Here is a 12911-nt window from a genome sequence, read left to right as displayed (position 1 = left end):
AATATGCTGCCTGCAAGAGACTCATCTTATAGAAAGAGATACCCACAGACTAAAGGTGAAAGGATGGGAAAAAACATACCATGCATACGGACACAGCAAAAAAGCTGGAATATCCATCCTCATTTCAGATAATGTGGACTTCAAGCCAAAACTAGTCAGAAGGGATAAAGAAGGACATTACATACTGCTTAAGGGAAGCATAAATCAGCAAGACATAACAATCATAAATATCTATGCCCCGAACATTGGCTCATCCATGTACATCAAACAAATCCTTCTCAATTCCAGAAATCGAATAGACCACAAGACAATAATACTAGGCAATTTTAACACACCTCTCTTGCCACAAACAAAAATTGAATAAAGAAACCATAGATCTCAATAACAAAATCAACAATTTAGACTTAACTTATATAGAATATACCATCCAACAAAGAATGATACACTTCGTTCTCAGCAGCACATGGATCCTTCTCTAAAATAGACCATATTTTATGCCACAAAGCTACTGTTAGCAAATACAAGAAGATAGAGATACTACCTTGTATTCTATCAGATCATAATGGATTAAAATTAGAAATAAATGACAGAATAAAAAACAAAAAACTTCTCCAATACCTGGAGATTAAATAATACGCTATTATATGATGAATGGATAACAGAAGACATCAGGAGGGAAATAAAAAAATTCTTAGAAGTAAATGAGAACAAAGACACATCATATCAAAATCTCTGGGACACTATGAAAGCAGTACGTAGAGGAAGATTTCATGGGGCGCATTCAACCAAAGAAGTAGAAATCAACAAATAAATGGCTTAAAACTATAGCTCAAAGCCCTAGAAAAAGAAGAGCAGACCAACACCAAAAGTAGTAGAAGACAGGAAATAGTTAAAATCAGAACTGAAATCAACGAAATTGAAACAAAAGAAACAATTGAAAAAACGAACAAAATAAAAAGAGGTTCTTTGAAAAAATAAACAAAATTGATAAACCCTTAGCCACACTAACAAAGAGAAAGAGGGAGAAAACTCAAATTGCTAAAATTCAGAATGAACAAGGAAATATCACAACAGACACGAGTGAAATACAAAACATAATTACAAGCTATTTTGAAAATCTATCAAAACAGAAAACCTCGAAGACATCAACAAGTTTCTAGAGACATATGAATTACCTAAACTGAACCAGGAGGACATACACAACTTAAATAAATCAATTTCAAGCAATGAAATAGAAGAGGTCATCAAAAGCCTACCAACAAAGAAAAGTCCCGGACCAGATGGGTTCTCAGCGGAATTCTACAAAACCTTTAAAGAAGAGCTCATTCCAATACTCCTCAAAGTATTCCATGAAATAGAAGAGGAGGGAACCCTCCCAAACTCATTCTATGAAACCAATATCACCCTGATACCCAAACCAGACAGAGACACATCGAGGAAAGAAAATTTCAGACCAATATCCTTAATGAACATCGACGCAAAAATTCTCAACAAAATTTTAGCAAATCGCGTACAAAAATATATTAAAAAGATAGTGCACCACGATCAAGTGGGTTTCATCCCAGGGATGCAAGGTTGGTTCAACATCAGGAAATCAATAAATGTCATTCACCATATCAACAGACTTAAAGTTAAGAATCACATGATTATTTCGATAGATGCAGAAAAAGCATTTGATAAAATACAGCATCCCTTCATGCTCAAAACACTAGAAAAAATAGGGATAGTGGGAACATTCCTTAACATTGTAAAGGCCATCTATGCTAAGCCCATGGCCAATATCATTCTAAATGGTGAAAAACTGAAAGCATTCCCCCCTTTCACCACTTCTATTCAACATCATCCTTGAAACTCTAGCCAGAGCAATTAGACAAACCAACGAAATTAAAGGGATACGAATTGGAAAAGAAGAACTCAAAATATCCCTGTTCGCTGATGACATGATTATATATTTAGAGGAATGAGGAAATTCTACCAGAAAACTTTTAGCACTCATAAGTGAATTCAGTAAAGTAGCAGGTTACAAGATCAATGCTCATAAATCCAATGAATTTTTATACATAAATGATGAATCTTCAGAAAGAGAAATTAGGAAACCTACCCCATTCACAATGGCCTCGGAAAAAATAAAATACTTGGGAATCAATCTCACAAAAGAGGTGAAAGACCTCTACAATGAGAACTACAGAACACTAAAGAAAGAAATTAAAGAAAACCTTAGAAGATGGAAAGATCTCCCATGTTCTTGGATAGGCAGAATTAATATTGACAAAATGGCCATACTACCTAAAGTGCTATACAGATTCAATGCAATTCCAATTAAAATCCCAATGACATACCTTACAGAAATAGAGCAAGCAATTACGAAATTCATCTGGAAGAATAAGAAACCCAGAATAGCTAAAGCAATCCTCAGCAGAAAGAGCGAAGCGGGGGATATTGCAATACCAGATCTTCAACTCTACTACAAAGCAATAGTAACAAAAACGGCATGGTATTGGCACCAAAATAGATAGGTAGATCAATGGTACAGAATAGAGGACATGGGCATAAACCCAAATAAATACAATTTTCTCATACTGTCTAGACAAAGGGGCCAAAAATATGCAATGGGGAAAAGATAGCCTCTTCAACAAATGGTGCTGGGAAAACTGGAAAAACATATGCAACAGAATGAAATTAAACCCCTATCTCTCACCCTGCACAAAACTCAACTCAAAATGTATCAAGGACCTCAGAATCAGACCAGAGACCCTGCATCTTATAGAAGAAAAAGTAGGTCCAAATCTTCACCTTGTTGGCTTAGGATCAGACTTCCTTAACAGGACTCCCATAGCACAAGAAATAAAAGCAAGAATCAACAACTGGGATAGATTCAAACTAAAAGAATTTCTCTCAGCAAAGGAAACTATCAGTAATGTGAAGAGAGAGCCTACAGAGTGGGAGAAAATCTTTGCCACTCATACTTCAGATAGAGCACTAATTTCCAGAAATATAAAGAACTCAAAAAATTCTACACCAAGAATACAAATAATCCAATTGACAAATGGGCTAAGGAAATGAACAGACACTTCACAGAAGAAGATGTACAAGCAATCAACAGATATATGAAAAAATGTTCAACATCTCTAGTAATAAGAGAAATGCAAATCAAAACTACCCTAAGAGTCCATCTCATCCCAATTAGAATGGTGATTATCAAGAACACAAGCAACAATAGGTGTTGGCAAGGATGTGGGGAAAAAGGTACACTCATACATTGCTGGTGGGGTTGCAAATTGGTGTAGCCAGTCTGGAAAGCAGTATGGAAATTCCTCAGAAAGCTTGGAATGGAACCACCATTTGACTCAGCTATCCCAAAGGACTTAAAATCAGCATACTACAGAGATACAGCCACATCAATGTTCATAGCTGCTCAATTCACATTAACCAGATTATGGAACCAACCTAGATGTCCTTCAATTGATGAATGGATAAAGAAACTGTGGCATATATATACAATGGAATATTACTCAGCCATAAAGAATGATAAAATTATGGCATTTGCAGGCAAATGGATGAAACTGGAGAACATCATGCAAAGTGAGATAAGCCAATCTCAAAAAACCAAAGGACGAATGATCTCTCTGATAAGCGGATGATGACACATAATGGAGGGTGGGAGGAGTTAGTGTTAGGGTTAGGGTTAGGTTTAGGGTTAGGGTTAGGTTTAGGGTTAGGGTTAGGGAGGGCAGCAAGAATGGAGGAAGGAAGGACTGTATAGAGGGAAAAGAGGAGTGGGATGGGTGGGGGGAGGGAAAAAATAACAGAATGAATCAAACAACATTACCCTATGTAAATTTATGATTACACAAATGGTACGCCTTTATTCCATGTACAAACAGAAAAACAACATGATGTACCCATTTGTTTACAATAAAAAAACAGAAAAGAAAAGAAACTTTAAAAAAAAAAGAAAAGGAAGAAGGTTCAGAGGATAAATGACTGGGTTGTCAGAGTCTAAACACATTCAGGGATTTAATCCCCTGATAGGGATTAACTGAGTGGTACCTGAAGTGTTAGTGTGTGGCCGAGGAGGTGGGAACTGGAGAGTGGCTTTGGGTATATATTTGTACATAGTGAGTGGACTCTCGCTGCTTCCTGATCACCATGATGTGAGCCGCTTCCCTCCGCCACCCTCTCCCACCATGATGTTCAGCCTCACCTTGAGCCCCCGAGGAATGGCGCCAGTCTTCTATTAACTAAGACCAAGAGTCTGAAACCTAGAGTCCCCAAAAATCTTTTTTCTCCTCTACAGTTTTTGTTCTGGTCAGATCTTTTAGTCACAGCAGAGAAATAGTTGACTAAAACACTCTTGAAGCCACACCACACCGTACGTGGTCTGCGGCTTCCGAGGTACTCACTCAGCGTTTTGGATGGGATGGGATAGAAGTGGCAGGACTTGTTGACTATATGAATAAATCACATAAGAAATAAAATTGCTGGCCAGCCATAACAGAAGCAGCATGTAATTTAATTTGAAATGTAATGCATGCTGTTTTTAAATTGGACTTTAAATATTCTCATCACACATACAAGAAAAAGGTAAGTATTTAGCTTGCTTGAATCATTCCATAATGTAAATATATGTCAAGATTTCACATGGTACTCCACAAATAAGTATAATTATTATCAATTAAAAATAAAATTAAATGTATTTAAGAGGTAAAATGCCATATGTAATTTAAAAAAAAATAACATTTTCATTTAAAGTAGAGAATAGTATATATTTTCAGTTATACTAGCACTTAAAGCTATTCTAGTAAGCTATGAAATTAACCCAAAGGAAAACAATGGCATATAAAGATGCTTTTAAAGAAAGGAAATACCTAAGTAAATAAGATAGTTGGATAGGTGGATAGATAGATAGACAATCACCTAGAAATAAAATCCCAAATAATAACTGTAACTGATCCAGAGCAGGAGAAGGGAACAAAGAGTTGAAAGTTCAGAAAGGTCCTTAATCTGTCTGGGGTGAAGACATGGTTAGCAATAAGCTGAAGACATTGATAGGGAAAAATGAGTAGATGGCCCACAATGAGTAACAACAAGTAGCAGAAGAATACAAAAATAGAATATATTTTCTTGCCAATAGAAAAAAGAAAAAACTAACAAAATTTCTTGCTGATTCCAATAGAAAAAAAAGCAAACAAAGTAAAAAATGTACTTTTGCTCACAAATGCCACAAGTAAGTCTTAACATACTGGTAATTATAATAAATAAATGATTCAAATAGATATTCAGACTTGACATTTTAAAAGATGAAGCATTGTTTACAGAAGGCAATAAAGGGGCACATAGAAGTTAAAAATGAAAATTATTTTCAAAAAGATACACAAGACAATTGTGAAACAAAACATTTAAGAGGCAGTATCTAACAAAACAATACTAAAATTACTCAAAGCTAGTTTTCAAATAGTAAAAGTCAAAATATTATAAGGAGATATAGTAACCACAAATAGATACATGCTCCAAAACATAATTTTATAAAATATCTTCCAATGGATAGAATTATAGAAGAAAATAGATAAATCTATAATACATTATAGTTGAATATTTTAATGTACTCAGGTTCAAAAATGATAGATCAAGCTGACAAAAAATGAATATAAATAGATATTGGAAGGTTAACTTCATGAAAATACAGAATATAACCCTTCAAGTATGCCTATGAAATTTTGGGGAAAAAAATGCATGTATATGTGACAAAGGAAATTTTCATTAATTTTCATTAATTAATTAATTTCAAATGATCACCAAAAGATAGACTATATTCTCAAATCATTTTGCAAGAAAAAAATTAGAAACAAATAACAAAAACTTAGCTGGATTATTCCAGTGGATGAAAATAGAAATAATTATTTTTAGACAAACCATTAGATATAAAGGATATTGTAAACCATTACATAAAAGGGTTGTGAAATATCTGGAAATGATTAGTAGGAAATTATTGTTTGATAAAGTGTAATGAAATAAATATCAGACAAAATAAGAATGAAATTAATTTTATAAAAGGGGAGGGCTGGGGAAATAGCTCAGTTGGTAGAGTACTTGCCTGTCAAGCACAAAGCCCTGGGTTCAATCCCCAGCACTGCAAAAAAAAGGGGGGGCAGTAATATTGAAAAAAGATTTTTAAAACAGACTTTTCTGTGTAAAGTCTGATAACACAAACAAATTCCTGGAAAGTTTAATGCAAAACATGAATGACCAAACTGTATCTATATAAGGATTGAATTACTAGACAAATGTGAAATGTAGATTTGCATAGAAAAATAGAATATTTGAAGAGGGTATGTGTCAGCTTTCCATTATTGTAACAAATACCTAAGGTATTTAACTTATAAAGTGAAAAGGTTTGTTTTGCCTCACAATCTTAGAGGTTCCAGCCCCTGAGCAGGTAGAGCCATTTTTGGTAGCCTCTGGTGGGGAGCAATGGTACGGAGCTTGTGGAAGAGAAAACTGTTCACCTTGTGTCTTAGAAGCAAGAGAGAGAGAAACAAGACCAAGGTCCCATATCCCCCTCGAGGGCATGCCCCTAGTGAACTAAAGCCCCCCACTTGGCCCCGCCTCTCAAAGGATCCACCCCCTCATAATAGCACCACCTTGGGTATCAATCCTTTACCATGTTTTACCACTTTGGGAGATGTTTAAAATCCAAACTATACCAGGATAATAATAATTTAAAAGTAAAATGAGGAAAAAATACTATTCCTTCTTTCCCTAGTGCAAAACCCAGGAGAAAAAAAGAGAGAGAGAGAGAAATGAAGAACCAAGCATCAGTAGTTTTTCAGATTTTTTACCATGTTTTCAAGAATTTTTTTATACTTTATAGATATCTTGTGCAATTTACAAAGACATGAGAAAAAGACAGGGAAGATGTTCAAATTTTCCAATGAAATTAGTATCATGTTAACTGGAAAAAAAAGAAAGATTGCATATGAAACTTCTGACTCATATGACTAAGATGGGAAAAAATTTTAGAAGCTATAGAAACACCAACATAAATTATCTTTTTTAACAGTATATTCGGTACCATGCCCGTATGACCCAGGTGGCCAAGACTGCCACCTGTTGGCTGTTTGGGTGCATTGAACCTCTGCCATCAAGAGGCAATCTCTGGAAGACACTTGTTCTGTACTTGGTTATGCTTTGCTGCTCACATGCTTCTACAACACCATCATCTTTGAACTTCCTGAATGCTTCTTCACCTGCAGTACATCCCATAACACCACTGCTTCTGACCAAGGAACTTATTTTACTGGACATAAGGATTTACTGATCTTAGAAATAATTTCCAGAAGTGACTGGCATTAAATTATAGATTTGCATGTTGAAGAAACAGTTAGATAACCATTCCAGTTATCTAAGCAGTTAACAGTTAGATAAGCAATTCCAGGATGAGGCACTTTCCTAGAGTACAAGGAATATCCTCTAACCAACACCAACATCTGGTGGTCTCTCATAGCAGCAAAATCTGGGTTTAGAAACCAAAAGATAAACTTGAGAATCTATTTACTCTTCTGTAATTCTGACCTACATTGGCTTGGTGGTAGTAGCCCCAAAGGGAAAAATACTGCTACCTGGGACACAGCCAGTAGTTTCTCCAAATTGGAAGCTCTTCCAGCATCTAGGATTTTTTTTTTTTTTTTTCCTGCCTCTCTTATTTTGGATTATAGGCACCTACTTCCGGGAGACATACTTGTCTTGGAAAGTTAAAGTCAGAGTCAAAGGAAAGCAAACAGACTTGTCCCTGCTCAGGACAGAACTGTACTCTAGAGTTAAATAGGAAATATTAACAAGTGCAGAACCCTCTGGGGTTTCCAACTTGGTTCAGTAAAGTGGGTAAGAAAGAAAAGCTTCAAAGCAGAAACTGGTCCTGGACTAAAAGTTGGGTATTAATCCTAAACTTTCCCTCTACCGGGGGAGAACAGCTGCCCTTTCCATTATTCAGATGAGCAAATCTGTGCTTACACAGATGACTTGTCCAAGGTCACACAGATTCAAAGCAGCAGATGACTTTGACTCCGGAACCCAAAGTCTTAAGGCATAAACCATACTGCCTCTGACTCAACTGCTCTTTAGAAAAATAAATAGATATTCTGTGAAATGGTGATTGTAAGTCACTAAATGTTCCAGAGTGGTTTGTGCAGCTGCTGTCTTCCTCTAGTGGGGGTGCAGGGTGAGGAAAAGGGTATGTTGAAGGATCAAGGCTGCTTGCTGACCATTGAGTACCCATTGGAAAGTTCATGAGTTTGAGAATTTTTCCAGGGTCAGTCTTGGTTTTGAGGGAAATTCTGAACTTAAAGCACAGCTCCCAGGGAAGCAGATAATGAGTTTCTCCCAGAAAGATGGCATCAACTTATCTCATCCATCTGCCTCTCCAAGCCCCACGTCTCTTTTGGTAATTGCTTTTGAGCAACTCAGGTGAACCTGAGCCAGGGCCATGCAGAACGTGTGTACTGGAGGGTCAGTTACAAGTATTGTGGGTAGGCACCCTCAGGGAAGGGAAATCAAAGGACTTAGGAACACCATTTTGCCATAAGACTCAAAAGTAGACCAGACAGAAATGGCAAGCTTGCCTTTAGCCTATGGGTGAGAAGGAAAAACAATGATTCATTGGGAAGCCTGCTCTAACTTGCCTTTCAATCTTCAAGCCAGGGAACTGGCTTGGGGCACTTCCTTCATTTTCTAAATGCGTGACCTTAACTTACTTACCCTTCCCCAGGCATCTGTGCATGGGACCCAGCTCGTTGGACTGACCCATTACCTGCCTTCCTGTCGACACTTCTGGTTGCTGCCTGTCACCTATTGTAACTGCGTATTACTCAGCATACTTCATCTTCGACACCTGGATTCCTGGCCCCTAGTCTTTAACCTGTGGTGCCTGGACATACCTGAACTCTTGCCTGGTTCTCCCCAGCAACCTTGCCTGACTTTGCATTTCATTACTGCTAAGCCCTACAAGAAATTGCCAAAGTAACATATTCACTGAAACCAATGGCACCCACCTAATGGAACTATGTAGTTTAAACAGAGAAGACTCTTCTACTGTGCCATTGGCCCCTCTCTGTGGAGCAAGACCAGAGAAGAAGCTTCTTCGGCAGTCACTGGTGTATAACAAGTGGGAGGCAGAGATGGTTTTTTCCCCCCTTATCTGTTAGTGTTTAACCTTTTAATAAATATTTAGAATATAATAACATTTCTATTGCCTAAAACAAAACCACTTATGATTTGATTCCACAATGCCTCAGGATTGGAAGAAACTACAAGGCTCAGATGTTTCTGCTGTCTAGATGACAAACTCAGAAAATATCATCAGTTTATGATGAGATAAACTGTAAATAATTTTGGAGTTACATAGCAATTGCTGTGTCCTTGTCCTAAATCTAGGAAATCACATAAAACCACTGTTTGCTCCTGGAGATAACAAAGCTTAGAAACTCCTTGATGGGTTAGACCTGTTTTGTGGTCCAAAGATCCAGACAAAACAAATTCTGAGACAGAATTATAAAGAATTTAATCATAGAGCTGTTTAAAATAAGGAGGTAAATCGATGCTTACTAATTTGAAGAAATCTTCACAGCATTTGGGTGGGTGAAAAGGAGGTACAGAATGAAAAATGTCATCCACATCTGTCATTATTTTGTCTACTCAGCAATAACAAGAAGTTCCTGTTACGTGAACTTCCTGTGTGAACTTCCTACTGCAGGTGTATTTGGGAGTGAAGAGGCTGTGTCTCCTACTGTGGAAGTTGAAAAGAGAAGACTTCCTCTCTTCCCATTCTTGGCACCAGGAAATAAGTTCCAAAAAGAACTTTCTGCTTGAATTTTTACTTTTGAGGGAGCAGGGCAAAGGTGTAGGGACCACCTAGACATCATCTGATCCCACTTCCCATCTGGACTCTTGTCCAGCTAGCCTGATAATGGACCTCCCCTTCCACTTGCACCCCCACTTCTTCAAACCTCTCCCCACCAGAGCCAGAGTCGTCTCTCAAGAAGAGAGTAAATCCAGCTGCTGCCCTACACATACCAACACCTTCAGAAGGCAGTCCAAGCTCTTTAACACATTCACTGCCTCCCTGGCCAGCTCTCTGTCCAGCTCCCAAGCCCTGTCTCTTACACTACCTGCCCGCCTTCCCATTAGCCTCCATCCTTGTTGGGCCCTGTTGGTTTCTCATGCCCACTCACCCAGGCCTTTTTGCCTGGCTGGCTGCTACTGTTCTAGCTCCAGCTCATCCACACGTCTTCTCCACTAGGAAAGGGCCCAGGCTGGTTTAGACACATCTCCTGTCTACCACTGTCCATTCTGCATTCTTCTGTTTCAGCATTAATTAAATGGTGTGCCTTATTTGTGGCTATATCCTCAGGGAGCAACTGGAGGACGGAAAACATGCTTCTTCTTCACCTTGGCATATGACATGGAGCATTTGTACAAGTGAATGCTGAACAAAGGAGTTTAGATTTTTTTTCTCTTGTTTTCTCTAGAGGGACTTTTCCCTCCCATCCTCACGATGGCCATTTTCAGCTCTTCTTCACACCTCTGGTAATGCTGATGGGTTTCCCTCACTTTCAGAGACACTCTTTCCTCACTTCACAAGGAAACCAGAGTCCACAAGAAGGAAATGCCTGCACTACTCACCATAAGTCCCCCGGCCTGTCTGTACTTCTGTCCATGTTCTCCTTGCCTCCTCCTGTTACAGTCCTCCCACCACCAAACCCCAGTTCATCCCAACATGACTGCATTCTTGGGAACTGCTAATATCAACATCGCCTCTCAGTCCTTCAGGGATCTTCACCCTACTCTACTTCCCACCTGCATCCAAACAAACTATCCTCTCCCATTTTAAAGTGAAAGCAAAGACGCCAAAAAGAAGAACTGAATCCCTTCCTTGACCCAACAGTCACCCTCCTTCTCTACTTCCCTTGATGATTCTACTATACACGTTTCTCCAGACCCTGTCCCCAGTTCCTCATCTTGCCTTTCTTCTTCAGCTCACCCCAGTGTAGCACCTACTGCCCATGGTGACACCTGCTACATCAGGTACAACCACAGTCGCACAACAGATACCAGTTTACCAGCCCTCTCAGCTCCATTCAACACAGCTGTCCCTTCCTTTTTGAAAGACGTCTTCTCGTGGTTTCATGACTCGATCTCATGTTCCTGGCTTCCCTTTGCTTTTCTGGCTGTTCCCACTCGGTCTGTATGGCTGGCTCTCCTCCCCTATCTGCACATGAGATTAATCAGGGCTGGGATCTGGGCTCTCTTCACTCCTCATTTCTCTCTTGGCACCCTCAGCTTGCAGGCCTTCAGGGGTCAAAGATGCTCAAGGACACACCTCCAGCCAAGCCCTTGCTTCTGGGCTTTGAATAGGAATATCCAAGCACCTATCCCCGTCACTACTTGCGTGCCTCACGAGCATTTCAAATTCAGACAGTCCAAAACTGACTTCTTGATCCTCCCAGCCTCAAGCCCTAAGTCACTTCTTTTCCAGCCTTTCCTACACCAATATACAGCCCTTTCCAGTGTCTCATGCCAGAAAAATGGGAGTCATCCTCGACCACTCCTTTCCCCTGGTGTTTACCTCCAACTGATGACCAAATCCTGCAGCGTCAATTCCAGTGTGAGCCTCAAGCCCATCCCTCTGCACTGCCTCCCACTTAGCGTGCCCACACATCAGCTCTCCCCTGGACTACTAAAACTCTTCTACCTGGTTTCCCCTCTCTGCACATTCTAAAATGATTTTTATTAACATACATTGAATCTTAACATTTCCCTGCTTAAAATGCATTAGTGGTCTTCTTTTGCACTTGAGATAAAATCCAAAAGCCATAACAAGACCCACAAGGTGATATATGATCTGGTTCCTGACTAATTTTTGTGCCCAAACTCATGATCCCCATGACTGTACTCATGATGATCCAGCTGAATCTACCTTTTTTCCCTTTCATGGAAATTGCTGACCATATTCCTACAATGGAATATTCTATTTCCATATTCCTCTATCCTTCCCCTGGCTAGTGTCTACTCATCCTTCAGGATAAGTTCTAAATCCCCCCTCACCAAAAGAGACTTCTCTCCTCTCCCAAGTTAATTATGATATTCCTTTTTCCTTCCTGTAAATTACAAAACTCATAATCATTTACTTATTCATGTGATTACTTATCTAACAACTTTAAATTTCATAAGAACAGGAACTACATTTATGTGGTTCAGAGTTCAGTCCTAGTGCCTAACCCCATCTGAAGGTTATAACAGATATTCACACCGCAGATGTTGAATGAATTCCAGACAATGGGAAGGAAGCCTTGACAGGTTTTTGCACAAGAGGCTATGTGAGGTCATTATTGAAGAAGCTAAATCTTGTCAGTGAACACAGAACACATTGGAATGAGAGGAGACTGGAAGTGATCTGGTTCGTTTGAGACGGGAAATACTTGCACAATATAGAGAAGAAAATGTGAATGCCATTTTTAAAGAGAAAATTTAATTGACCATGGCTGACTGAAGAAAGGAATATTTAAAGAAGAATAGACTATTTACTAAAAAAATGACATGCATGCTTCCTGTGTCCAGGTATTATGCTAGCTACTAACAGTACAGAGATACAGAAACTTTGGCCTGCAAGGCCAAAGTTATTTGGTCACAAAAAGGAGTGAATTAGATAAATGCTTCAAAATGAATGGCCAGACGCATGCAGCCACAAATTATATAACTCCATTTATTTGAAATGTCACAACAGGGAAATCCTTAAAGATGGAAAGTAGAATAATGGTTATCAGAAGCTAAGAGATAGGGATAATAGGACTGTGACTGGGTATAGGGTTTCTTTTGGGGAGATATAAATGTTCCAGAATTAATGATGATGATTATTT

The sequence above is a fragment of the Sciurus vulgaris genome (assembly GCF_902686455.1).
Source record: "Sciurus vulgaris genome assembly, chromosome: 13".
NCBI lineage: Eukaryota > Metazoa > Chordata > Mammalia > Rodentia > Sciuridae > Sciurus > Sciurus vulgaris.
The sequence above is the reverse complement of the archived record's forward strand: the minus strand, read 5'-3'. Positions refer to the sequence as shown.